Source organism: Gymnodraco acuticeps, unplaced genomic scaffold (genome assembly GCF_902827175.1).
Source record: "Gymnodraco acuticeps unplaced genomic scaffold, fGymAcu1.1, whole genome shotgun sequence".
In the NCBI taxonomy this organism is placed as follows: Eukaryota; Metazoa; Chordata; class Actinopteri; order Perciformes; family Bathydraconidae; genus Gymnodraco; species Gymnodraco acuticeps.
The window spans coordinates 10446-35299 of record NW_022991280.1 but is presented as its reverse complement, the minus strand read 5'-3'; the positions used below and the strand labels follow the sequence as shown (position 1 = coordinate 35299).

Here is a 24854-nt window from a genome sequence, read left to right as displayed (position 1 = left end):
AAAGTGTTTTCAAATATTATTTTGTAGCATATCTTAGGCCCTCACAGAGGCGAGTCAGAGTGAGGAAAGCAGAGAGAAAGAGAAGCAATAAATTATGATGTGTCCGCAGCGACTCGTAACATATTTTTTAGTAACATGTGGGTTAAAATCTCACAAACCAACAACTTTCTTACACATTTCTCTAAATTAATACTTACCTGAGTTATCAGACCTAAACAGAGTTAATGCAGCAATTCATGTTTTTCTCAACATCATAAGCAGGAGGTTAAAGAGTCAGATTTAGAGGAGGATAATATTACCATTCTGAATGGCCTCATCTTTCCAGCCGGGGGAGCCATTTTCTGCTGGCTCTAAAACAGATGGGAGAGGAACTTTTAAAGAAGAAGCTCCGTGTTTTCAGAGAACAGCCTCCTCTGCTTTTCACACCACAAACTGTGGAGGCAAACCGGTGCAAACGAGCTGCAGCAGGAACTCTTCACCCGGAAGCAGCTTCAGAAAGGATGCAGATATAAAAACACTAATGTTCCACATGAAGAAACATCGTCAGCAACTTGACAACACCCCTGGCTTTTCCTATTCTTTTTTGGTCAACTTTTTTTTGGTCAACTTTTATTTTGGTCCAATTTTTTTGAGGGTCACTTTTTAATGTCCCCTGGTCTCCCAGCTGTGTGCGTCACTCTTTAGTGTCCTCTGGTCTCCCAGCTGTGTGCGTCACTCTTTAGTGTGCCCTGGTCTCCAAACTGTGCGCGTCACTTTTTAATGTCCCCTTGTCTTCCAGCTGTGTGCGTCACTCTTTAGTGTCCCCTGGTCTCCCAGCTGTGTGCGTCACTCTTTAGTGTCCCCTGGTCTCCCAGCTGTGTGCGTCACTCTTTAGTGTCCCCTGGTCTCCCAGCTTGTGTGCGTCACTCTTTAGTGTCCCCTGGTCTCTTAGCTGTGTGCGTCACTCTTTAGTGTCCCCTGGTCTCCCAGCTGTGTGCGTCACTCTTTAGTGTCCCCTGGTCTCCCAGCTGTGTGCGTCACTCTTTAGTGTCCCCTGGTCTCCCAGCTGTGTGCGTCACTCTTTAGTGTCCCCTGGTCTCCCAGCTGTGTGTGTCACTCTTTAGTGTCCCCTGGTCTCCCAGCTGTGTGCGTCACTCTTTAGCGTCCCCTGGTCTCCAGCTGTGTGCGTCACTCTTTAGTGTCCCCTGGTCTCCCAGCTGTGTGCGTCACTCTTTAGTGTCGCCTGGTCTCCAGCTGTGTGCGTCACTCTTTAGTGTCCCCTGGTCTCGCAGCTGTGTGCATCACTCTTTAGTGTCGCCTGGTCTCCAGCTGTGTGCGTCACTCTTTAGTGTCCCCTGGTCTTCCAGCTGTGTGCGTCACTCTTTAGTGTCCCCTGGTCTCCAGCTGTGTGCGTCACTCTTTAGTGTCGCCTGGTCTCCAGCTGTGTGCGTCACTCTTTAGTGTCCCCTGGTCTTGCAGCTGTGTGCATCACTCTTTAGTGTCGCCTGGTCTCCAGCTGTGTGCGTCACTCTTTAGTGTCCCCTGGTCTCCCAGCTGTGTGCGTCACTCTTTAGTGTGCCCTGGTCTCCAAACTGTGCGCGTCACTTTTTAATGTCCCCTTGTCTTCCAGCTGTGTGCGTCACTCTTTAGTGTCCCCTGGTCTCCCAGCTGTGTGCGTCACTCTTTAGTGTCCCCTGGTCTCCCAGCTGTGTGCGTCACTCTTTAGTGTCCCCTGGTCTCCCAGCTGTGTGCGTCACTCTTTAGTGTCCCCTGGTCTCCCAGCTGTGTGTGTCACTCTTTAGTGTCCCCTGGTCTCCCAGCTGTGTGCGTCACTCTTTAGCGTCCCCTGGTCTCCAGCTGTGTGCGTCACTCTTTAGTGTCCCCTGGTCTCCCAGCTGTGTGCGTCACTCTTTAGTGTCGCCTGGTCTCCAGCTGTGTGCGTCACTCTTTAGTGTCCCCTGGTCTCGCAGCTGTGTGCATCACTCTTTAGTGTCGCCTGGTCTCCAGCTGTGTGCGTCACTCTTTAGTGTCCCCTGGTCTCCCAGCTGTGTGCGTCACTCTTTAGTGTCCCCTGGTCCTCCAGCTGTGTGCGTCACTCTTTAGTGTCGCCTGGTCTCCAGCTGTGTGCGTCACTCTTTAGTGTCCCCTGGTCTTGCAGCTGTGTGCATCACTCTTTAGTGTCGCCTGGTCTCCAGCTGTGTGCGTCACTCTTTAGTGTCCCCTGGTCTCCCAGCTGTGTGCGTCACTCTTTAGTGTGCCCTGGTCTCCAAACTGTGCGCGTCACTTTTTAATGTCCCCTTGTCTTCCAGCTGTGTGCGTCACTCTTTAGTGTCCCCTGGTCTCCCAGCTGTGTGCGTCACTCTTTAGTGTCCCCTGGTCTCCCAGCTGTGTGCGTCACTCTTTAGTGTCCCCTGGTCTCTCAGCTGTGTGCGTCACTCTTTAGTGTCCCCTGGTCTCTCAGCTGTGTGCGTCACTCTTTAGTGTCCCCTGGTCTCCCAGCTGTGTGCGTCACTCTTTAGTGTCCCCTGGTCTCCCAGCTGTGTGCGTCACTCTTTAGTGTCCCCTGGTCTCCCAGCTGTGTGCGTCACTCTTTAGTGTCCCCTGGTCTCCCAGCTGTGTGTGTCACTCTTTAGTGTCCCCTGGTCTCCCAGCTGTGTGCGTCACTCTTTAGTGTCCCCTGGTCTCCAGCTGTGTGCGTCACTCTTTAGTGTCGCCTGGTCTCCAGCTGTGTGCGTCACTCTTTAGTGTCCCCTGGTCTTGCAGCTGTGTGCATCACTCTTTAGTGTCGCCTGGTCTCCAGCTGTGTGCGTCACTCTTTAGTGTCCCCTGGGTTGCGTTCCGATAATCCAAAAATTAGCTCCTAAGTTCTAACCCTATCTCCTATCCCTTGACCTCTGAGTAAAAGGTCACGGGGTTAAGGGATAGTGGATAGGAGAATTCAAAAGGATTTAGGAGAAGAGACTGCGGTACGTTAGAGAATCGACTGCACTTTCACTATCCGACGTGTTTCTGATGCGCCAGCGGACGTCCTGAATGAGCGTCTGCTGCTGTGGGGAAACTATGGAGACTACAGTTCTCTATACAGCGGACTACAACATGGATGTTCAATAAGAACGAGGGACTCCTGTGAACTCATCTAGAGACTCTGTGCTCTGACGCTGTTGCTTTATGCTTTATGAACAACAGAGAAACAGATTCTTCAGGACCAAAGCTGGAATTGAAATAAAAAAGGAAAGTGAAGCTTCTGCTCGTCCCCCTCTCCCTCCGGTCCACATTAATACAAATGATCCCAATACGTATGATTGATGAAAAGATCTTAAATCAATACAAATGTATTTATTATAAACGTTAGTCCTTAACATCTATCACTGTGTATATCACCATTCAAACATCTTTTAAAAGTTGAACAAACTCCACACAGCTCAGTAAAGACTGTGAGATGTTGACTTTATTTGATCATTTCAGTAAAAACTAACGTTCATAATTCTCTCTTTGATTATAATACTGATGAACGTTCAGAACAAAGCACTTTGGCAACTTACCACATACGTTTTAAAAAGCTTAATAAGCACCGTAACTTTCATGATATCATTTCTCCCATTATCGTTTGTGTCCGTGAACGGCCGACTGTTGAGTGACGGCAAATGCTGCGGCTGCAATGCATTGTGGGGCAGCATTTTCTCCTCTCCTTTCGGCTAGGGAGGTCCAGTGGTTCCTAAGCTAAAGGAGGTTATAAAGGAAGTTTGAAACCTCCTTTCCTTTCATTTGGAGAATTGGAACGGCTCTTATCATGGCTGCCAGTGAGGGACTTCCGGGTCATTTCACTCCGTTAGGAAGGTTCCTAAGCTAAATGGACTATTGGACTGAGCCCCAGGTCTCCCAGCTGTGTGCGTCACTCTTTAATGTCCCCTGGTCTCCCAGCTGTGTGCGTCACTCTTTAGTGTCCCCTGGTCTCCCAGCTGTGTGCGTCACTCTTTAGTGTCCCCTGGTCTCCTAACATGTCTCCTCAAGTTGCTGAATATTCTCTAAACGCTACATGTCTCCTCAAGCTGCTGAAGATGTTTCTTCATGTGGAACCTTTGGGTTTTTATATCTGCTTCCTTTCTGAAGCTGCAGTTTCTCCTGATGGAAGAGCTTTGGGTTGTTGAAGCACATTAGCACCTGTTAGCCACCGTAACCAGTACTCGAGTTGAGGGGGGATGGCATCCCCCTGAAATAAAAACGGTCAAAATCATCCCCCTTCTAAAACTGCCATCCATTATGTAATTTGATCAATGAACGTGGCACTGGTATTACTGCTATTTCAACATTAATTTAGCGCATTTTGAGTAAAATACTGTGAGCAAGGGAGCACGCACACACGCAATGACATGTTTACCAAGTCACTGACGCTATGCTATGCGAGTGCCCTAGAGGGCGCCAGAGCGCCGTGATGCGCCTGTTTGATGGATGCCAGAAGCGCAGGTAACGGTCATCACAATGGCCAAGCAACCAGGAGGACAACGCGATCTGAGGGACTTCATATTTAAAAATACTAAAAATAACATTTCAGGTAAGTCAAGAATCAGTAATCTTAGTCATTACTCATTACTTTAGTCACCAAAGGTGGAATCTATGGACATAAGCAGCAATAACAACTTAGTTTGGAGTTATACGTTTTTCTCTCGTGTTAGCTAGCTGGTCAGACTCAAAACTGTTGATGAAATGATACCACCAGCACCAGAAGAGCTGAAACCCCTCCTTCAAGCAGTGAACACTCTGGTCATCTCCACAGCTGAGTGTGAACCAGTGACGTGCGCTGAGGTTCATGGCTGGTGAGGCACTGACTCTTTCAGAGTCAGATTTACAAATATCATATTTTGACCATAATCGACATATTCGGTTATTTTCAAAAGCTTTTTTAGTCTGATGCTTCGATTCATTTTAAACAGACCGTTCAACAAAAGGTTACCCAAAATCTAAATATTGGATTGTTCTTTCTTAGTAAGATCCCATTTTCATTACAATGGTGGTCTTACCTTGACTTGAAGATGAAGTCCATGCTCTCCTTCTGGACAACAATCTCTATTACTTTTTTGTAAAAGTCCTCCTTATCTTCCTCTAGTTTCAAAAGTCTAGTTTGTTGTTTGCGTCTACCGTCTCTGCGTAGAATAACAGTAGCAACAGGAACCCGTGGGCTCACGTGCGCCCCCTTCAGTGCGGCAGAGGTTATGGCTGCCTCCCCTGTTGCTTTTTTCATTGCCGTTGTATGATGAGACCAGCGAGCCTAAATATCATATATACGTGAAATAAGTTCTTTAGAGACTATGGATGGCGAGGATAAATGTAATAGAGGGATCTACAAACATTACATTGGTGACATACAGTGAGATGGTGCAGGCATGCGCTTAGGGCCCGCTTTCCAGACAGTTTCTGTGGGGTGACGCATTCTGAGGTGAGGCAGAGCTCATCTGTGCCTCACCTCACCCCACAGTAACTGGCTTGAGCGCGCTCACAAAATAAGTGCCCGCTGGTAAATTAGTGCCCGCGCTCCAGCCAGTTACTGTGGGCTTACGAGAGGCAGAGCTCGTCCCTGCCTCACTCCTCATCGCTACCCGTTGTAGCGGAGCTCGGCAAATTTGCTGATTTTGACTATAAAAAGCGATTGGAATCAAACAGAAATCACATTTACAACACAGATCAGTGGAGACATTTTATTATTATTACTATTTAGTTTTTCTTTAGTTGTTTTTCCGTTACATTGGAGTATGACATGTGAGGCTCTGCCTCCTCTGCCTCCCCTGACTGCACGTCGCTGGTGTGAACGTGGGTTTAGTCAGATGAACATTTTAACCACAACTAGAAGCTCTCTGGAGGTAAAAAGCATGTCAGCCTTGCTTTTCATCAAGTGTGTTGGCCCTCCACTGAACAAGTTCAGACCAGAGGTATATGTCAAGACTTGGCTTCAAAGCCATTGCTTAGCTAACAATCCGAAAGCAAGAGCCAGAAAAGTTGAGACCAAAAAGCATGATTATGAAAATCTTTGGAAACTTCTATGAGATGGGGGAGAGTGGAGTCGGCAGCCATTGACAACATTGGTCCTATTTTGTATTATCTGTATAATCTTTTAATATATTTTCACATTTCGTAAACAATTTCAATTTGCACTTAATGCCCTGTTCCTAAAAATTTTCATGAAAAATTTACATAATGATTTGATTAATTGCGATACAAATGTAACCCTTTAGATACCAGTTTTGATCTTATACCAGTAACTGCTTTTTTGAAAAAATACACTATAATTCAATATTCTAAAAACTATTTTGACTTTATTATTAGTATCATCAGTTGATCATCTGAATAATAAATGAGGGACTGTTAACCTACAAGATTTGCCATATACTTCATTATAACCACATTTTTGTATTCCCTCCCCCCCTTTAAATTAAAGTGAAAAAAATATTTTGCCCTAATTGTCCTCTGCATTTGACCCTAAATGTTATTCTACTCTAATTCTGAGGTGCCTTGGTCAAGAGCAATGAAAGGAGTATCTGAACATCCATAACATGCATGTTGTTTTAGGAGTATAATAATGATCTTTATGCTGGTAGGTCTCCCACCCTCGGCGGGTTATCAGCACAAATTATGTCCCCATGTGATAAAATCCACCATCCCCCCTGATTCTTTTTTACAACTTGAGTACTGACCGTAACTAACACATCAACCAGAGGCTGGAATACAGACGGTTCAAGGAATGAAGCATCAGATCATAACTGTGATCATGTGAACTGTGTGTGTGTGTGTGTGTTCATGTGAGCTCTGTGTGTACCAATTACTTCAGGTCAAGTGCTTTTCGTGGGCTAATCTCGTTTAGAGTCCCGACGCAGAGCAAACTGTTAATCAGAGAGTTTAGTTCCCCGCGATTCTCTAACAATCTGCTGTCTGAGCGCCAACGCCCGGGACTTTTATTGATCGCTCCGTAAAATGTGGGACTTTTCTAATTTCTCTCATACTTTAATCAGAAACAGAACACTGGGTTTTCACACGAGGAAGTTGGGTTTTGAGACAGTTTATCTAAATTAGAAAGAACGAGGATAAAAGCGTATAAACACAAGGAGTTTGAGTCAGAATGTGCAATAAAAAGGTTAAATTAAATAAAGATATTAATATAAACATACACAAAATTAAGTAAAGTGTCCACTTATAATCAATATGTATATTAGTTAAGGTAAGAATGTGCAATAAAAAGATTCAGAAATAATTAAAATACAAATGTAATAATAATATAAATATAGTCAAAATGTTAATATAAACACAAGGAATTTGAGTTCGAATGTGCAATGAATTACTACACTACATGTAAGTAAAGTGTCCAATACAAATAAATAAAATCAGGTAAAAATATGTATATAAATATAAGAAGTAATAACGTACAATAAAAAGATTAAAAAGTACAAATGTCCAATAATAATAATATTAAATATCAACATAATACATTTGAGTTTGCCATAAAAATGTTAAATAAATAAAAATACAGAGATTTAAACAAACATAAAACGGATAAATAAAAGTGTCTAATAATAAATAAAATAAATATACCTACATAAAAAGTTAAAGTAAAATGTTAAAATACAATTTAATTTAATTGAATACAAATATATGTTCAAGCATGAATACCATTGTGCACATTTTACTACAATAAATGGTAAATGGACTGTACTTATAAAGCGCTTTATCCAGTCTTTAAGACCCCTCAAAGCGCTTTATATACTACATGTCGTTCACCCATTCACACAGAGCAGTGCACCTTACTCTAGGACAGGGGTGTCAAACTCAAGGCCCGGGGGCCAAATCTGGCCCGCGACTTCATTTAATGCGGCCCCACGAGAGCTTGCAAAGAATATAATATGTTAATTATACATACATGCTACTTTACAGAAGCACGTTGCCCATAAACTACATGTCCCACAATGCATCTCAAATTTGACTTTTTTCTCAGAAATAGAATTGTTTTCTTCAAAATATGAATTTTTTCTCAGAATTAGATTTTTTTTTTCAAAATGTCACTTCTTTTTTTTTGTTTTTACAGAATTTGGCTTTTCTTTTTAAATCATTTTGTGACATTCTTACTGAAGAGACTTGCAATGATTTGCCCTAGACTTCTGCTTTCAGATGTAGTTAATTATGAAGTTATTACCCTATCAGATAATAATCCAATGCAGAGGCAACAATGTAATATAATACATTATTTTATATATATTAAATATTTATATATGTCTTAAAGTTACAACTGGCCCTTTGAGTGCAACCATAATGCTGTTGTGGCCGTGATGAAATTGAGTTTGACACCCCTGCTCTAGGACCTAACATTCATACAGAGCAGTGTACCTTACTCTAGGATCTAACATTCACACACACTCACACACCGTTAGCCATGCCATCGGGAGCAACTCAGGGTTAAGTATCTTGCCCAAGGATACATCGACATGTTGGCTGCGTGGGCTGGGATCAAACCCACAACCTTCTGGTTGAAAGACGACCGCACTCCCTCGCAGCCACAGTCACTAACAATATATATTACAATATACAAATGATAAATAAGTGAATAATTATCTCCCCTATGTACAAGACATGCAAAAACTAGAGCGAATCCATGTACAAATATATAAAATATAATTACATAAATGCATGCGTTAATTACAAATTCAACTCATTCGTCACATCCCGGATTGATTACAGCAATGCACTTCTGACTGGCCTTCCCATCAAACTCCTCAATAGACTGCAAATAATCCAGAACTCTGCTGCCCGGATCATCACCGACACCAACTCATCCGACCACATCACCCCCATTCTCACTCAGCTACACTGGCTTCCTGTACGCTACCGTATTGACTACCAAAACCTTCCAATCACATGTAAAGATATAAAGATCCACAACCTAGCCCCCATCTACAGTCAGGAGGGCCGTAACTTTGTCCAGTAAATTGACAGGAATCTCATTTGCTAATATAGAAAGCTTATACGAGGACAGAGTTTTAAAATTGAGGCACCCTCTTGCCTCTTATTAGTTGCCATCCGGGCATAGATATCGTGCCCCTTTGTTCAAAAAGAACAGATCTTGGCTGTCTTTTGTCCCACTAGCCATCAAACTCCTGAATCAATGATGGCTAGGACGCACTGTTTACCCAGCTGGTCTGGCCCTGTCCCCCCTATTTCGCAAATGATGGCCTAGGCCCCTTGTCATGTCTGCCGATACCTGTTTTTCTTACAGTATGTCTGTTCGTTTTAATCTGTGTCTAAACCCATTTTCCCGTCGGGGACAAATAAACGAATACTACACTATACATCACCGAGCTCCTTCAGGAGTACACCCCCTCTCGTACCCTCCGCTCTTCCTCCGTAGGACTTCTCACCGTCCCAAGCTCTCGCCTCAAAACCATGGGTGCTCGAGCTCTCAGCTGCTCGGCTCCCAGACTCTGGAGCTCCCTGCCACGACACATCCGACAGTCTGATTCCATAACAACATTAAAAACCCACCTGTTGAAACTGGCATTCTCATTATAAGCTGTACCCCGTGTCCTTCCGTGTCCTTCTGTGTCCTTCTGTGTCCATTTCCTGTTGTTTGTCTTGTTTTACCCCGGCTGACATTTCATTAAATCCACTGTTTAATGTTCCTTAAAATTGCCCCTATAGGTGTCCTTGGGTGCTATGAAAGGCGCCCCCCAAATAAAATGTATTATTATTAAGTAAACAACGATGGTATTTAGAATATTATAACTATATGTGAATGACGGATTTAATGTCATTTTTTTACTTAAATGCTAATTAAAGCAATCAGGTACGCTAACAATAACTGCATCATGGATATTAAAGTGATGCATTTATCCAGAGGGACTTACAACAATTCATTTTTATTTAATAATAGTATAGATAAATGTTTTTTTTATCTATACTATAGATTTAAGATTTTCTTTGATAATTTATTCTCCCATTTTATTTCTTGTAAGTGTTGTCTTTTCAAACCATCCCGATCTAGAAAGGCATTTAAATCAGATTCCTCCTCGACTCACCTGTCTCGTCTTTCGCATATTCTTCTCGCTCTAATTGATGTGTCCGCAGGAATATTTCTCACTTCCTGTGTGTCTTCTGAGTCATAATTTGTCTCCGGTTGTTCCTGACGTAAATGAAAAACTACTTTGTAAAATATTTTGAATCGTAAAAAGACTACACTGTCCTCCGCGGTGTGTACAGCTTCTCCGTTGAAGCACCCTGGGCTCAGTGACCCTCATACATTCCCTCTCTGATTGATCACTTTAATGAAGAGGGAGTTCAAAGACGGTCATAATCAATTTTTAGCTGTCTTTTCCCCCCGGGCCCTCGTTTGACCTCGCCGCGTTGAGGCCGCTGTCCCCGGCTCCTCTGCATTTACCTGAAGAAGTTAACCTCCTCCAGGTCATACTATGAACAACAGGTGCTCCAACACAGGGTTACAGTGTCAGGGGATTATCCGGTGGCTGGAAGACGTGCGCTTCTCCTGCAGAGCTGCATAAATTCACTGAGAAAAACTACCGGGAAAAAAGATCGGAGAAATGCTGATTTATGTGAGGCTGCACGGTTAACATCCAGGTGAAAAAGATCAGTTAAGAGGATTTTAACTTGCACATTTAATTGGTACTCCTGTGCAATACCAATTATGTGCAATATTCATTCACGTTGTATTCAAATGTATGCTGGTAAATAAAAAAACCTGCAGGTGTGAAGTATAGAAGAACACTACGACAAAATAATATGCAGAGAGTTTGTTTTCAGCCGAAGATCAATATTAACGAGGATTTAAACTCCAAAGACTACCAAAACATTTAGTTTGCTTTTTTGGTTGAAACCTTTAAAATATAGATTTTAGTTTTATATCTGTGGTCCATCTTTTGATTCCTCTGTAAACAGATCAATATTTAATGTTTAAACTCTTTCCATTTATATGTACGCTGGCTATTTTTCTAAATAAAAGATCACCTATTTGTAACTCCCAACCCTAGTTTTTAGATCCGTTTTTAAAAAGTCTTAAACCTGGAGACATCTATACGCACACAGAGGGAAGAGAGACTAATGCCAAAGCTGCAAGAAACTCACAAAGAAACCTTTTTCAATCTGATGTTTCATATTGAAATTCATAGTCAGCACGTGATGCCATTTATGTAAGGGATAAGGCAGTGTTTTTCAAAGTGGGGGCCCCGACCCCCCGGGGGGCCGCCAGGGGGCAACCCGGGGGGTCACGCAAAGTTTGAGGGAAAAGGATTTTTTTTTCTTTTTAGATGTTATTAATAACTGCATATCTATCAATCTATGTGTCCTTTGATGCCAATCTTTTAATATTTTAGTTTTTGAATCACAACGACCGCCCTTCAAGCCAATCAGAATCGAGCTGCCGCTACTGAGAGTGAAAATCTGCTCAGCTTTTAGAGCTAGTGAATGTTTCGCTCTGCAGCTGGATGAGAGCACGGATGCAGCAAATGTCGCAGAATTGCTTGCATACATCAGATTTATTTCACAACTTTGTTGAGGAAATATTATTTTGCAAAGCACTGGAAGGTAGAACCACAGGAAGAGACATTTCCAAGTTTTACATCATCTCAAACGGACTTGACTGGTCTCGTTGTGTGGGTGTGTGTTCAGATGGGGCAGCGGCTATGACAGGCAAAGAAAGCGGAGTGACAGCTTCGATCAGGCAGAAGGTAGTGGCAACGCACTGCATGCTCCATCGCGAGGCACTTGTACACATCATTTAAAAAAAAAATTGCAACAGGGGGGGTCCCCACCAGAGGATAATGCTATATGGGGGTCCTTGGCATGGCAACATTGGGAAACCCCTGGGATAAGGGATTCATGCAGATCTAGATCCCTCCGCTTCGCGTCGGGCTCCTGATCCGCCTGTCGGGTGTTCTTTTCCCCATAAGGACCGCCTCGCTGCACATCATCCCGCTTATCACACGGCCACATTCTCAACAAAGTAACGATATGACTCCCAATATTAATTGAAATGCTTTTATAGATTTAAAAAATGTTGTTATTGATTAAAAAAATAGTAGGCTATTATCTTTTTTTTTAATGACATGCATCTGCTAAGAAAAATAGTCTGTTGTTACCGTTTGAACTACGTAGCAACGGTAGGAACTGCTTCAATAAAAAGTAGCACAATTCATTATGTCAAACCTTGGGAAGTATCTAGATATACTCCCCTGACTGGCTGTTGGGAGGACCGGGAGGGTGTGTGTATGTGTGGCCCGAGCGAGCGAGAGAGAGACCTTACGTGCATTGTTGTTGTTAGCATCTGGTGCTAGCTAGCTGCGCTAACGGATATAAGGAGCTGTTTAAATGAATACAGAGGAGCGACATTTCGCCACAACTGCGCCGAGCACTTGACTTTATGCAGGAAGCCAGACAGTGGGACATTGTACGAGAAGTCAGCACACTCAGCACGGATAGTGCGCAACATGATTGCAGCGTCCAGGCAGCTCCCGTTCGAGCATATGCCTTGATTTGCACATAGCTCCAACGATCCATCACACACACACACACACACACACACACACACACACACACACACACACACACACACACACACACACACACACACACACACCACACACACACACACACACACACACACACACACACACACACACACACACACACACACCACACACACACAACACACACACACACACACACACACACACACACACACACACACACACACACAACACACACAATGTTTACAAGTGGCATGTTTGTATTGAACAGGTTATTTAACAGTGGAATAAAACTATTTTAAACTATTGGAAAGCACGGAAAATGTGTGAGTATTGAGATTAACCATTAAGATGACATAAACATGAAGTCATGAACACTAACCCAGACATTAGTCGTCTTGAACCTAAGACACTTGTAGCCTCTGCTGACGCACAATAAGGGGAGTGTCCACACAGACAGCTGTCAGCCTCTGCTGTTCCTCAGCGCCGCTCCCCCTCCCTCCGCTGACATGATGAATGAAAAGCGTAGTAATCATAACACGGCAGAGTCCGTGACAGTTTGTTTTCATCTGATTTCAAATAAACAAAGTCTTGGTTTTTAGAATATTAAACTTGTTTCGCCAAATTCAGAAGATAAAAACAACTTTGAAGCTTGTGAAGGCAAAATTACAAGCGGCAACTTAACGTCACAGCAGGCGTAACAACAGCCGGTGCTTCTTGTGAGGGTTTCCCCGGGAAACAAACACAATACACTCAAACGCCTCACAGATTATTTTGCGGTATTTGAAATCATGTACGCAGCTCGCGACGTAACTGAGTCTAGTGGACGGTATCAGTACTACAAGTACAAAACTAAATAATATTTGCCCATCCCTGATATAGACGGTTCGGCCACACAAGGGCAACCTCGGAAGTCTTCTTCGCTGCTTTTGGTGCATTTGGTGGCGGAAGTACAGCGCCACTTACAGGCCCGGCGTATGTACTACAGCGTCTCCAGCGGGTCGAGCGGCCTCGTGTGGAAGGACACGTTTCTGGTGCCTATTGCGTGTGGACGGAAGACTTTTTTGATAACGATTTTGGTTCGTTTGCGTTACCGTTCTCGTGTGGCTCCAGCCTAAGCCATGTAATAAATTGCAATAACAGGAGTGAAGGGTCCCTGAATGCACCACCATCATGCACATTTCAAAACCTCTAGTGGTTCATAGTCAGAGTGAGAAAGCAGAGACAAAGAGAAGCAATACATGATGATGTGTCTGCAGCGACTAGTAAAATATGTTTTAGTAACGTGTTCGTTAAAATCTCACAAACCAACACTTTTCTTACACATTTCTCTAAATCAGTGCTTCTCAAAGTGTGGTCCGTGAGCGCCCCCTAGTGGTCTGTGAGTATATTGGTAAAATGTCACATTTGAAATAGTTTTCTGCACTCTCTCGGGAATATCTCCGCAATGGAGCGAGCTCAAGTTTCAAGTTTCTATTGCATGATATAGCCCAGCGCAACACCTTCGCCACATGTTGCCACTTGTTTGTACCATTTTCAGGCGATTTGTAATCTGTTCTAGAAAAACAATGTGTTTTATTTTTTATTTCAAGAAGCGTATAAAACAAACAATGGATGTATTTTATGAACATGTATCCATGCTGAAAGTAGATTTAGATGCATCCGATGAAGCATTGCATGAAGTCTGTTGCTGATCAGAGGCTGTTGTTGTTAGAGCACGCAGGCCAGCCCGATGAACCAAGGTTCATGTTTTAATAGCATTTTTACAAAAAAAGCCCACGCGAGCCTAACATGTGAAAAAATGGCTCAGAGTTAAACTTGGGCCTGCGAACATAGTTTTACTGCATTTTGTTTTGGGAATCCACAGCGGAGGTTTGTGTCGTATGACATGCGGCTCCGTAATAAATGTAGTCTACATTTCATAAGAGGTGTAAAACCTGAGCATTTTAAATCACATTGGAACGAAATGCTGATATAATCTGTAGTTGTATTTGTATTGTTGATTTAATGTGTGAACGAGGCGATACAGAGAAGGTTAAGCTGTCATTATTAGGCTGTCATTTGTTATGTACTGTTGGAGTGGCAAGCAGGCCTATTGTTTTTGGATATTTGTGGAGTTAGGTGGTCCGCGAGTGTGGTCTGAAAAAGTATGAGAAACACTGATCTAATTCAGTTAAAAAAAGAAATACATCGTTTTTCTAGAACAGATTAGAGATCGCCTGAAAATGGTACAAACAGGTGGCAACTTGTGTGATGAAGGTGTTGCGCTGGGCTATATCATGCAATCGAAGGTGAAACTTAACCTCGCTCCATTGCGGAGATATTCCCGCGAGAGTGCGGAAAACTGAAATGTATTTATTTATTTAAATGTGACATTTTACCGATATACTCACGGACCGCTAGGGGGCGCTCACGGACCACCAGTGGTCCGCGGACCACACTTTGAGAAACACTGATCTAATTGAATACTTACCTGAGTTATCAGACCGTAATAAATGTAGTCTACATTTCATAAGAGGTGTAAAACCTGAGCATTTTAAATCACATTGGATCGAAATGCTGATATAATCTGTAGTTGTATTTGTATTGTTGATTTAATGTGTGAACGAGGCGATACAGAGAAGGTTAAGCTGTCTTTATCAGGCTGTCATTTGTTATGTATTGTTGGAGTGGCAAGCAGGCCTATTGTTAGGTGGTCCGCGAGTGTGGTCTGAAAAAGTATGAGAAACACATTTCTCTAAATGAATACTTACCTGAGTTATCAGACCTAAACAGAGTTAATGCAGCAATTCATGTTTTTCTCAACATCATAAGCAGGAGGTTAAAGAGTCAGATTTAGAGGAGGATAATATTACCATTCTGAATGGCCTCATCTTTCCAGCCGGGGGAGCCATTTTCTGCTGGCTCTAAAACAGATGGGAGAGGAACTTTTTAAAGAAGAAGCTCCGTGTTTTCAGAGAACAGCCTCCTCTGCTTTTCACACCACAAACTGTGGAGGCAAACCGGTGCAAACGAGCTGCAGCAGGAACTCTTCACCCGGAAGCAGCTTCAGAAAGGATGCAGATATAAAAACACTAATGTTCCACATGAAGAAACATCGTCAGCAACTTGACAACACCCCTGGCTTTTCCTATACTTCTTTTTTGGTCAACTTTTTTTTGGTCAACTTTTATTTTGGTCTAATTTTTTTGAGGGTCACTTTTTAATGTCCCCTGGTCTCCCAGCTGTGTGCGTCACTCTTTAGTGTCCCCTGGTCTCCCAACTGTGTGCGTCACTTTTTAGTGTGCCCTGGTCTCCAAACTGTGTGCGTCACTTTTTAATGTCTCCTTGTTTCCCAGCTGTGTGCGTCACTTTTTAATGTCTCCTTGTTTCCCAGCTGTGTGCGTCACTTTTTAATATCCCCTGGTCTCCCAGCTGTGTGCGTCACTCTTTAGTGTCCTCTGGTCTCCCAGCTGTGTGCGTCACTCTTTAGTGTCCCTGGTCTCCCAGCTGTGTGCGTCACTCTTTAGTGTCCCCTGGTCTCCCAGCTGTGTGCGTCACTCTTTAGTGTCCTCTGGTCTCCCAGCTGTGTGCGTCTCTCTTTAGTGTCCCCTGGTCTCCAGCTGTGTGCGTCACTCTTTAGTGTCCCCTGGTCTCCCAGCTGTGTGCATCACTCTTTAGTGTCCCCTGGTCTCCCAGTTGTGTGTGTCACTCTTTGGTGTCCCCTGGTCTCCCAGCTGTGTGCGTCACTCTCTAGAGTCCCCTGGTCTCCCAGCTGTGTGCGTCACTCTTTAGTGTCCCCTGGTCTCCCAGCTGTGTGCGTCACTCTTTAGTGTCCCCTGGTCTCCCAGCTGTGTGCGTCTCTCTTTAGTGTCCCCCTGGTCTCCAGCTGTGTGCGTCACTCTTTAGTGTCCCCTGGTCTCCCAGCTGTGTGCGTCACTCTTTAGTGTCCCCTGGTCTCCCAGCTGTGTGTGTCACTCTTTAGTGTCCCCTGGTCTCCCAGCTGTGTGCATCACTCTTTAGTGTCCCCTGGTCTCCCAGCTGTGTGCGTCTCTCTTTAGTGTCCCCTGGTTTCCAGCTGTGTGCGTCACTCTTTAGTGTCCCCTGGTCTCCCAGCTGTGTGCGTCACTCTTTAGTGTCCCCTGGTCTCCCAGCTGTGTGCGTCACTCTTTAGTGTCCCCTGGTCTCCCAGCTGTGTGCATCACTCTTTAGTGTCCCCTGGTCTCCCAGCTGTGTGCGTCACTCTTTAGTGTCCCCTGGTCTCTAGCTGTGTGCCTCACTCTTTAGTGTCCCCTGGTCTCCCAGCTGTGTGCATCACTCTTTAGTGTCCCCTGGTCTCCCAGCTGTGTGCGTCACTCTTTAGTGTCCCCTGGTCTCCCAGCTGTGTGCGTCACTCTTTAGTGTCCTCTGACCTCCCAGCTGTGTGCGTCACTTTCTAGTGTCCCCTGGTCTCCCAGCTGTGTGCATCACTTTTTAGTGTCCCCTGGTCTCCCAACTGTGTGCGTCACTTTTTAGTGTCCCCTGGTCTCCCAGCTGTGTGCCTCACTCTTTAGTGTCCCCTGGTCTCCCAGCTGTGTGCGTCACTCTTTAGTGTCCCCTGGTCTCCCAGCTGTGTGCCTCACTCTTTAGTGTCCCCTGGTTTCCCAGCTGTGTGCGTCACTCTTTAGTGTCCCCTGGTCTCCCAGCTGTGTGCATCACTCCTTAGTGTCCCCTGGTCTCCCAGCTGTATGCGTCACTCTTTAGTGTCTCCTGGTCTCCCAGCTGTGTGCGTCACTCTTTAGTGTCCCCTGGTCTCCCAGCTGTGTGCATCACTCTTTAGTGTCCCCTGGTCTCCCAGCTGTGTGCGTCACTCTTTAGTGTCCCCTGGTCTCCCAGCTGTGTGCGTCACTCTTTAGTGTCCCCTGGTCTCCCAGCTGTGTGCGTCACTCTTTAGTGTCCCCTGGTCTCCCAGCTGTGTGCGTCACTCTTTAGTGTCCCCTGGTCTCCCAGCTGTGTGCGTCACTCTTTAGTGTCCCCTGGTCTCCCAGCTGAGTGCATCACTCCTTAGTGCCCCCTGGTCTCCTAGCTGTGTGCGTCACTCTTTAGTGTCCCCTGGTCTCCTAACATGTCTCCTCAAGTTGCTGGATGTTCTCTAAACGCTGCATGTGTTGTCAAGTTGCTGGAGATGTTTCTTCATGTGGAACCTTTGGGTTTTAATATCTGCTTCCTTTCTGAAGCTGCAGCGAGTTTCTCCTGATGGAAGAGATTTGGGGTTGTTGTAGCACGTTAGCACCCGTTAGCCTCCGTAACAAACACATCAAACCAGAGGCTGAAATACAGACGGTTCAGGGAAGGTCAGATCATCACTGTGTGTGTGTGTGTGTGTGTGTCTGTGTGTTTTTTTATGCTGATAATATATGATGCAATGGGCTGTGTCCTGTCTGAGTAAACCTCCCAGAGTCTGAGCAGCGTAGAGGACGTCCTGTACATGCTGTTCTGAACTTGCTGTTACGTGACTCTCTCCCTCTGCCTGTTAAAGTACTGATCTGTTCTTGAATGAATCATTTGTTATTATTGTGTGTTAAGGTGTATATGTGTTTCCTCCTGTGTTCTACCTACCTCTGTTACGCTGCATATTCTATCTGTTAATTATCATTCTAGCGAACCTTTGCACATCCCCTATATTTCGAGAGCAGTGATGGTAAAGTCCATAAGGGACTCAGGATCCAGAAGGTCACCGGTTCAAGTCCTGGAAAGACCTCTCTTATCTTTTCTTATTTCCTTAAATATATTCTCACATTTCTGCAGAGCTTCGTCTCCTAACGACAGCAACATTTTACATATTTCCTAGTTTTTTAAAAGTCTTAATTGCATTTTCTCATATTCTTCATTTGTGTTTCTTGTCTAAGACATAATCAATCATGGTAAATTCCCAGTGTGTGCAAAGCTACTGTGTATTACTCTCATTCTACACCTGACATGTTTGTATTTGAGTTTTAGTGTCTAATAAAGCTCTAGTTGTTGTTTCAGAAACATTTCTAGTTTGACAAAGGACATAATTCAGGAGAAACATTTTGTGTTTATTGCATAAAAAGTCAAATTGGGATTCGGGAAGATCGGTTATATCACAAGGGACACTATTAGGGATGTAACGATACCAAAAACTCACGGTACGATAATATCGCGATAAAAAGTCCACGGTACGATATTTATCGCGATATTGAAAAAAAAAAAAGGAAACAATTTTAATTTTTTTACTTGAATTTGTTTTTCTTTATTAAAGGGGACCTATCATGCAAAATGCACTTGTGTACGTCTTTTATACATGAATATGTGTCCCCGGTGTTCCAGGGAACTCACCAAGTGTCAGAAAACACAACCCTCTCTATTTTCCTCCATACCCAAATCTCTTAAGGCGAGACACCCCAGGTGAATAGGGTAATTTTTTTAACTTAAAGGTATCAGCTAGAAATTTCTCCAGTTAATTACTTACAATAAGGCAATTGTTTTTTGTATTACAAGTTTTCTGAAATAGCATGTTTAAATATGCAAATGATCCATTATCTCATTACATTTGCGCATATTTTAACACATTTCAGGAACCGAAATCTGAACTTTGGATAAAGCCAGGTTCGAAATTCTTGTTTTCATTTGTAGTCATATTAGTATCTAAGGCTTTTACAGAAGGGATATTGGATATCTCTTTTTATCACTCCATAAATCAGAAAATACTGTCAACAGCCCTAAAATATCTATTTTCGCCATGTTTTTAGGTATACAATGTTGTATAATTCAGGCTATGAATGATATATGAACAAACCCTTCTGTAAAAGCCTTCATAATATTGATAGGAATATAACTGGAAGGTTTGGTGTATGTACGTGCTACTGAAGTTGACATTTCGAACTCAGAGTAGGAGAAAAAACTCATTTTGAGAAAACGACCTTTAAAGATTGCAGTGAGGCACTAGCTAAACCCTCCTGTTCTTTGGATGACAGCTTGCGCATCGACGCACTCCGTGAAGGTATTTCATGTTCGGGGTCATTTGTTTTTTGTATAACCTTGCTTCGTGCAAGTGACAATTGTTGTCGTCTTCTCTGTGAACGTTTTTTTCGCCGTTCTTTTGCCATTTTGAGATTTCAATTTCTAGCTGAAAGCTAACCAGGAAGTGTTTTAGCACACCACGTGACGCATCTGAACGAATCACGTTGTCAGAAATTGACACCAGCCAATGAGATTTCGTTTCTTGGTTTAAGACCCCTTTTGTACTTTCACGATTGGTTGCTGATACAAAGGAAATGACCATATTTGGATCCGATGAGATTGTGCAGGAGAGACACAGCTTTCCAACGATATCTCTCATGACATGGTGCACACAGCGGTCACTGTACTTTATGTTACGTTAGAAAGCTAACTTTTGGTGAATTTAGGAGAAATCTACAGACGCAAATAGACAAACTATTGTCAAATAAACACTTAAATGTGTATTTTGTACGTTTTCCTTCCAAAAGTCTGAAAGAAAACATGTTATAGAATCAAAATAGCACAAAATCTCAAAATTGACCAATACTTGAAAAACGATGTTTTTGCCTGCCGTGTCTCAAAGGGGCTGCAACGGATCTGATACAGACTGATCCAGATTTGAACACTTCTGTGACGTCACAGAAGTGGTGCTACGGCTATTGGGCCAACTCCACCAATCAGGAGGAGACAGCCACGGACATTGCCGTTGGAAAGCGCTGGAGACGCTGTAGTACATATGCCAGGCCTGTAGGTGGTGCTGTTCTCACAGAATCAGCCCGTGAAAAGACAGTGTTAAATTGAGCGAAATGAGGAATGGCTAAAATGCATGATCTGTTTGGTATTTTGAAAAATAAAAAGTATAAATATGCCTTATATAGGTATGGTCCTACACTATATTATTCAAATATAGCATGATATCTCCACTTTAAATAATAAATCTGATTTGCACAACATTTCAGTAGGATAGTAGTATTTTAAAGTGTCAACAATATAATAATCAGACCCTGCAATAGACTAAATCAAGTTTCACTTTAGTTTTTCCAAGTAACTCAACTCTAACTCACTCACTCAGCGTCATCAAGGTTATCTTTTAGGAATATGAGCATGTCCACATTTCCAGGTAGAAGCTGGGATGTTTGGGCGTTTGCAAAATCCCCTGCTGTGGAAACAACTCTCTTGCTTGGTACTGATGTTGCTGGGACAGAGAGATATGCTTTGGCCATGGGTTGACAGCAGTGGGTCAAACTGTGCATTGTCTCTCCACCTCTTTAAACACAATACAGTGTTTGCCAAGAAGGTGAGGCTTATTGACTGAGATATAGATATACTGTTGGTACTTGTCCATGTCTCTAGGTGTGTACATGTAGCCCTGTAAATACCATGTCCTTTTGTTTTATCTGTTGTTTTCTGTTCATGTTGTAACCTACTTGCTGCCATGCTGGACAGGTCTCCCTTGAAAAAGAGATTGATTATCTCAATGGGACCATCTGGTTGAATAAAGGTTTTTAAAAAATAAAATAAAAAATAATTTAAAAAAGATCGCGGTAGATTTTGTCAGTCTCAAAACGGTATTGACACATTTATTTACCGCGATATCGCGATATTCGATATATCGTTACATCCCTAGACACTATACATTTTATTTTCTTATATATCTGTCTGGGGGGATTTGTGTGTGTGTGTGTGTGTGTGTGTGTGTGTGTGTGTGTGTGTGTGTCTCACCTGACATACTGGAGGGTTCAGGGAGTCATCCTCAGAGCCTCCTCAGACATCTGGGTACCTACCTGCTGAACAACAGACAAACACATCCATATTATATATTTCCTATGTATATACTTTCACGTTCTGATTGTGTTTTAATCCATTTTATATGTGTAGATTTGGCGTATTCCTGCAACTCCATACACAACTATTTCTAGTGCACTATTTTATGTGTTTTTCTTTATGTTTAGCTGCATTTTTAGAGTAGAATTAAGATTGAAAAAATGTGCTTTACTATTCTGCTCATGAAAATAGAGCCTTAAAATATTTTATATCTTAAGCGGTTCCTTTATGAAAAACACATTAACATTTAGTATAAAGGAGAACTTAGTTGGATGTAATCTTAATTTAATTAAACTGGTTGAAGATGTTGAATCTGATGCTCATGTCGTGGGGAATGAGGACATCTAGTGGTCTTTATTTATGTCTGTCTTCAATAGAGCTAAAAGCAGCAGTTTAATAAATGACCAGAGGGGGGGAGAAGTACTCAGATATTGTACTTGAGTAAAGTAGAAGTACTCAGATCTTGTACTTGAGTAAAAGTAGAAGTACTCAGATCTTGTACTTGAGTAAAGGTAGAAGTACTCAGATCTGGTACTTGAGTAAAGTAGAAGTACTCAGATCTTGTACTTGAGTAAAAGTAGAAGTACTCAGATCTGTACTTGAGTAAGTAGAAGTACTCAGATCTGTACTTGAGTAAAGTAGAAGTACTCAGATATTGTACTTGAGTAAAGTAGAAGTACTCAGATCTGTACTTGAGTAAAAGTAGAAGTACTCAGATCTGGTACTTGAGTAAAGGTAGAAGTACTCAGATCTGGTACTTGAGTAAAGGTAGAAGTACTCAGATATTGTACTTGAGTAAAGTAGAAGTACTCAGATCTTGTACTTGAGTAAAAGTAGAAGTACTCAGATATTGTACTTGAGTAAAGTAGAAGTACTCAGATCTTGTACTTGAGTAAAGTAGAAGTACTCAGATATTGTACTTGAGTAAAAGTAGAAGTACTCAGATCTTGTACTTGAGTAAAAGTAGAAGTACTCAGATATTGTACTTGAGTAAAGTAGAAGTACTCAGATCTTGTACTTGAGTAAAAGTAGAAGTACTCAGATCTGGTACTTGAGTAAAGGTAGAAGTACTCAGATCTGGTACTTGAGTAAAGGTAGAAGTACTCAGATCTTGTACTTGAGTAAAAGTAGAAGTACTCAGATCTTGTTCTTGAGTAAAAGTAGAAGTACTCAGATATTGTACTTGAGTAAAGTAGAAGTACTCAGATCTTGTACTTGAGTAAAAGTAGAAGTACTCAGATCTGGTACTTGAGTAAATGTAGAAGTACTCAGATCTGGTACTTGAGTAAAGGTAGAAGTACTCAGATCTTGTACTTGAGTAAAAGTAGAAGTACTCAGATCTTCTTCTTGAGTAAAAGTAGAAGTACTCAGATATTGTACTTGAGTAAAGTAGAAGTACTCAGATCTTGTAATTGAGTGAAAGTAGAAGTACTCAGATCTTGTTCTTGAGTAAAAGTAGAAGTACTCAGATCTTGTACTTGAGTGAAAGTAGAAGTACTCAGATCTTGTACTTGAGTAAAAGTAGAAGTAATCAGATCTTGTACTTGAGTAAAAAGTAGAAGTACTCAGATCTTGTTACTTGAGTAAAGTAGAAGTACTCAGATCTCGTACTTGAGTAAAAGTAGAAGGTACTCAGATCTTGTAACTTGAGTAAAGTAGAAGTACTCAGATCTTGTTCTTGAGTAAAAGTAGAAGTAACTCAGATCTTGTACTGAGTAAAGTAGAAGTACGCAGATCTTGTACTTGAGTAAAAGTAGAAGTACACTCAGATCTTGTACTTGAGTAAAAGTAGAAGTACTCAGATCTTGTTACTTGAGTAAAAGTAGAAGTACTCAGATCTTGGTACTTGAGTAAAAGTATAAGTACTCAGATCTTGTTCTTGAGTAAAAGTAGAAGTACTCAGATCTTGTACTTGAGTAAAAGTAGAAGTACTCAGATCTTGTTCTTGAGTAAAAGTAGAATTAACTCAGATCTTGTACTTGAGTAAAAGTAGAAGTACTCAGATCCGGTACTTGAGTAAAAAGTAGAAGTACTCAGATCTTGTACTTGAGTAAAAGTAGAAGTACTCAGATCTTGTACTTGAGTAAAAGTAGAAGTACTCAGATCTTGTTACTTGAGTAAAAGTAGAAGTACTCAGATCTTGTACTTGAGTAAAAGTAGAAGTACTCAGATTCTTGTACTTGAGTAAAAGTAGAAGTACTCAGGTCGTACTTAGTACAAGTAGAAGTACTCAGATCTGTACTTGAGTAAAAGTAGAAGTACTCAGATCTTGTACTTGAGTAAAAGTATAAGTACTCAGGCTTGTACTTAGTAAAAGTAGAAAGTAGAAGTACTCAAGATATTGTACTTGAGTAAAAGTAGAAAGTAGAAGTACTCAGATATTGTACTTGAGTAAAAGTACAAGTACGCAGGTCTTGTACTTGAATAAAAGTAGAAGTACTCAGATCTTGTACTTGAGTAAAAGTAGAAGTAACTCAGATCTTGTACTTGAGTAAAAGTAGAAGTACTCAGATATTGTACTTGAGTAAAAGTAGAAGTACTCAGATCTTGTACTTGAGTAAAAGTAGAAGTACTCAGATCTTGTACTTGAGTAAAAGTAGAAGTACTCAGATCTTGTACTTGAGTAAAAGTAGAAGTACTCAGATCTTGTACTTGAGTAAGTAAAGTACTCAGATTACTTGAGTAGAAGTACTCAGATCTTGTACTTGAGTAAAAGTAGAAGTACTCAGATCTTGTACTTGAGTAAAGTAGAAGTACTCAGATCTTGTTCTTGAGTAAAAGTAGAAGTACTCAGATCTTGTACTTGAGTAAAAGTAGAAGTACTCAGATCTTGTTCTTGAGTAAAAGTAGAAGGCACTCAGATCTTGTACTTGAGTAAAAGTAGAAGTACTCAGATCTTGTTCTTGAGTAAAAGTAGAAGTACTCAGATCTTGTACTTGAGTAAAAGTAGAAGTACTCAGATCTTGTACTTGAGTAAAAGTAGAAGTACTCAGATCTTGTACTTGAGTAAAAGTAGAAGTACTCAGATCTTGTACTTAGTAAAAGTAGAAGTACTCAGATCTTGTACTTGAGTAAAAGTAGAAGTACTCAGATCTTGTACTTGAGTAAAAGTAGAAGTACTCGGTCTTGTACTTAGTAAAAGTAGAAGTACTCAAGATCTTGTACTTGAGTAAAAGTAGAAGTACTCAGATCTTGTACTTGAGTAAAAGTAGAAGTACTCAGATCTTGTACTTGAGTAAAAGTAGAAGTACTCAGATCTTGTACTTAGTAAAAGTAGAAGTACTCAGATCTTGTACTTGAGTAAAAGTAGAAGTACTCAGATCTTGTACTTGAGTAAAAGTAGAAGTTCTCAGATCTTGTACTTGAGTAAAAGTAGAAGTACTCAGATATTGTACTTGAGTAAAAGTAGAAGTACTCAGATATTGTACTTGAGTAAAGTAGAAGTACTCAGATCTTGTACTTGAGTAAAAGTAGAAGTACTCAGATCTTGTACTTGAGTAAAAGTAGAAGTAATCAGATCTTGTACTTGAGTAAAGTAGAAGTACTCAGATATTGTAC

At 41.9% G+C, this 24854-nt stretch overlaps 1 long non-coding RNA gene across 1 annotated transcript; it reads right to left on the bottom strand.

Annotated features, from left to right (window-relative positions):
• On the bottom strand, nt 1–21399 carry LOC117562080. The gene is made up of 3 exons (XR_004571484.1): nt 21195–21399; nt 15347–15397; nt 1–350 (listed from the first exon to the last, which is right to left on the bottom strand). It is a non-coding gene; the product is annotated as an uncharacterized LOC117562080 (long non-coding RNA).
• Nucleotides 21400–24854: the final 3455 nt, after the last annotated feature.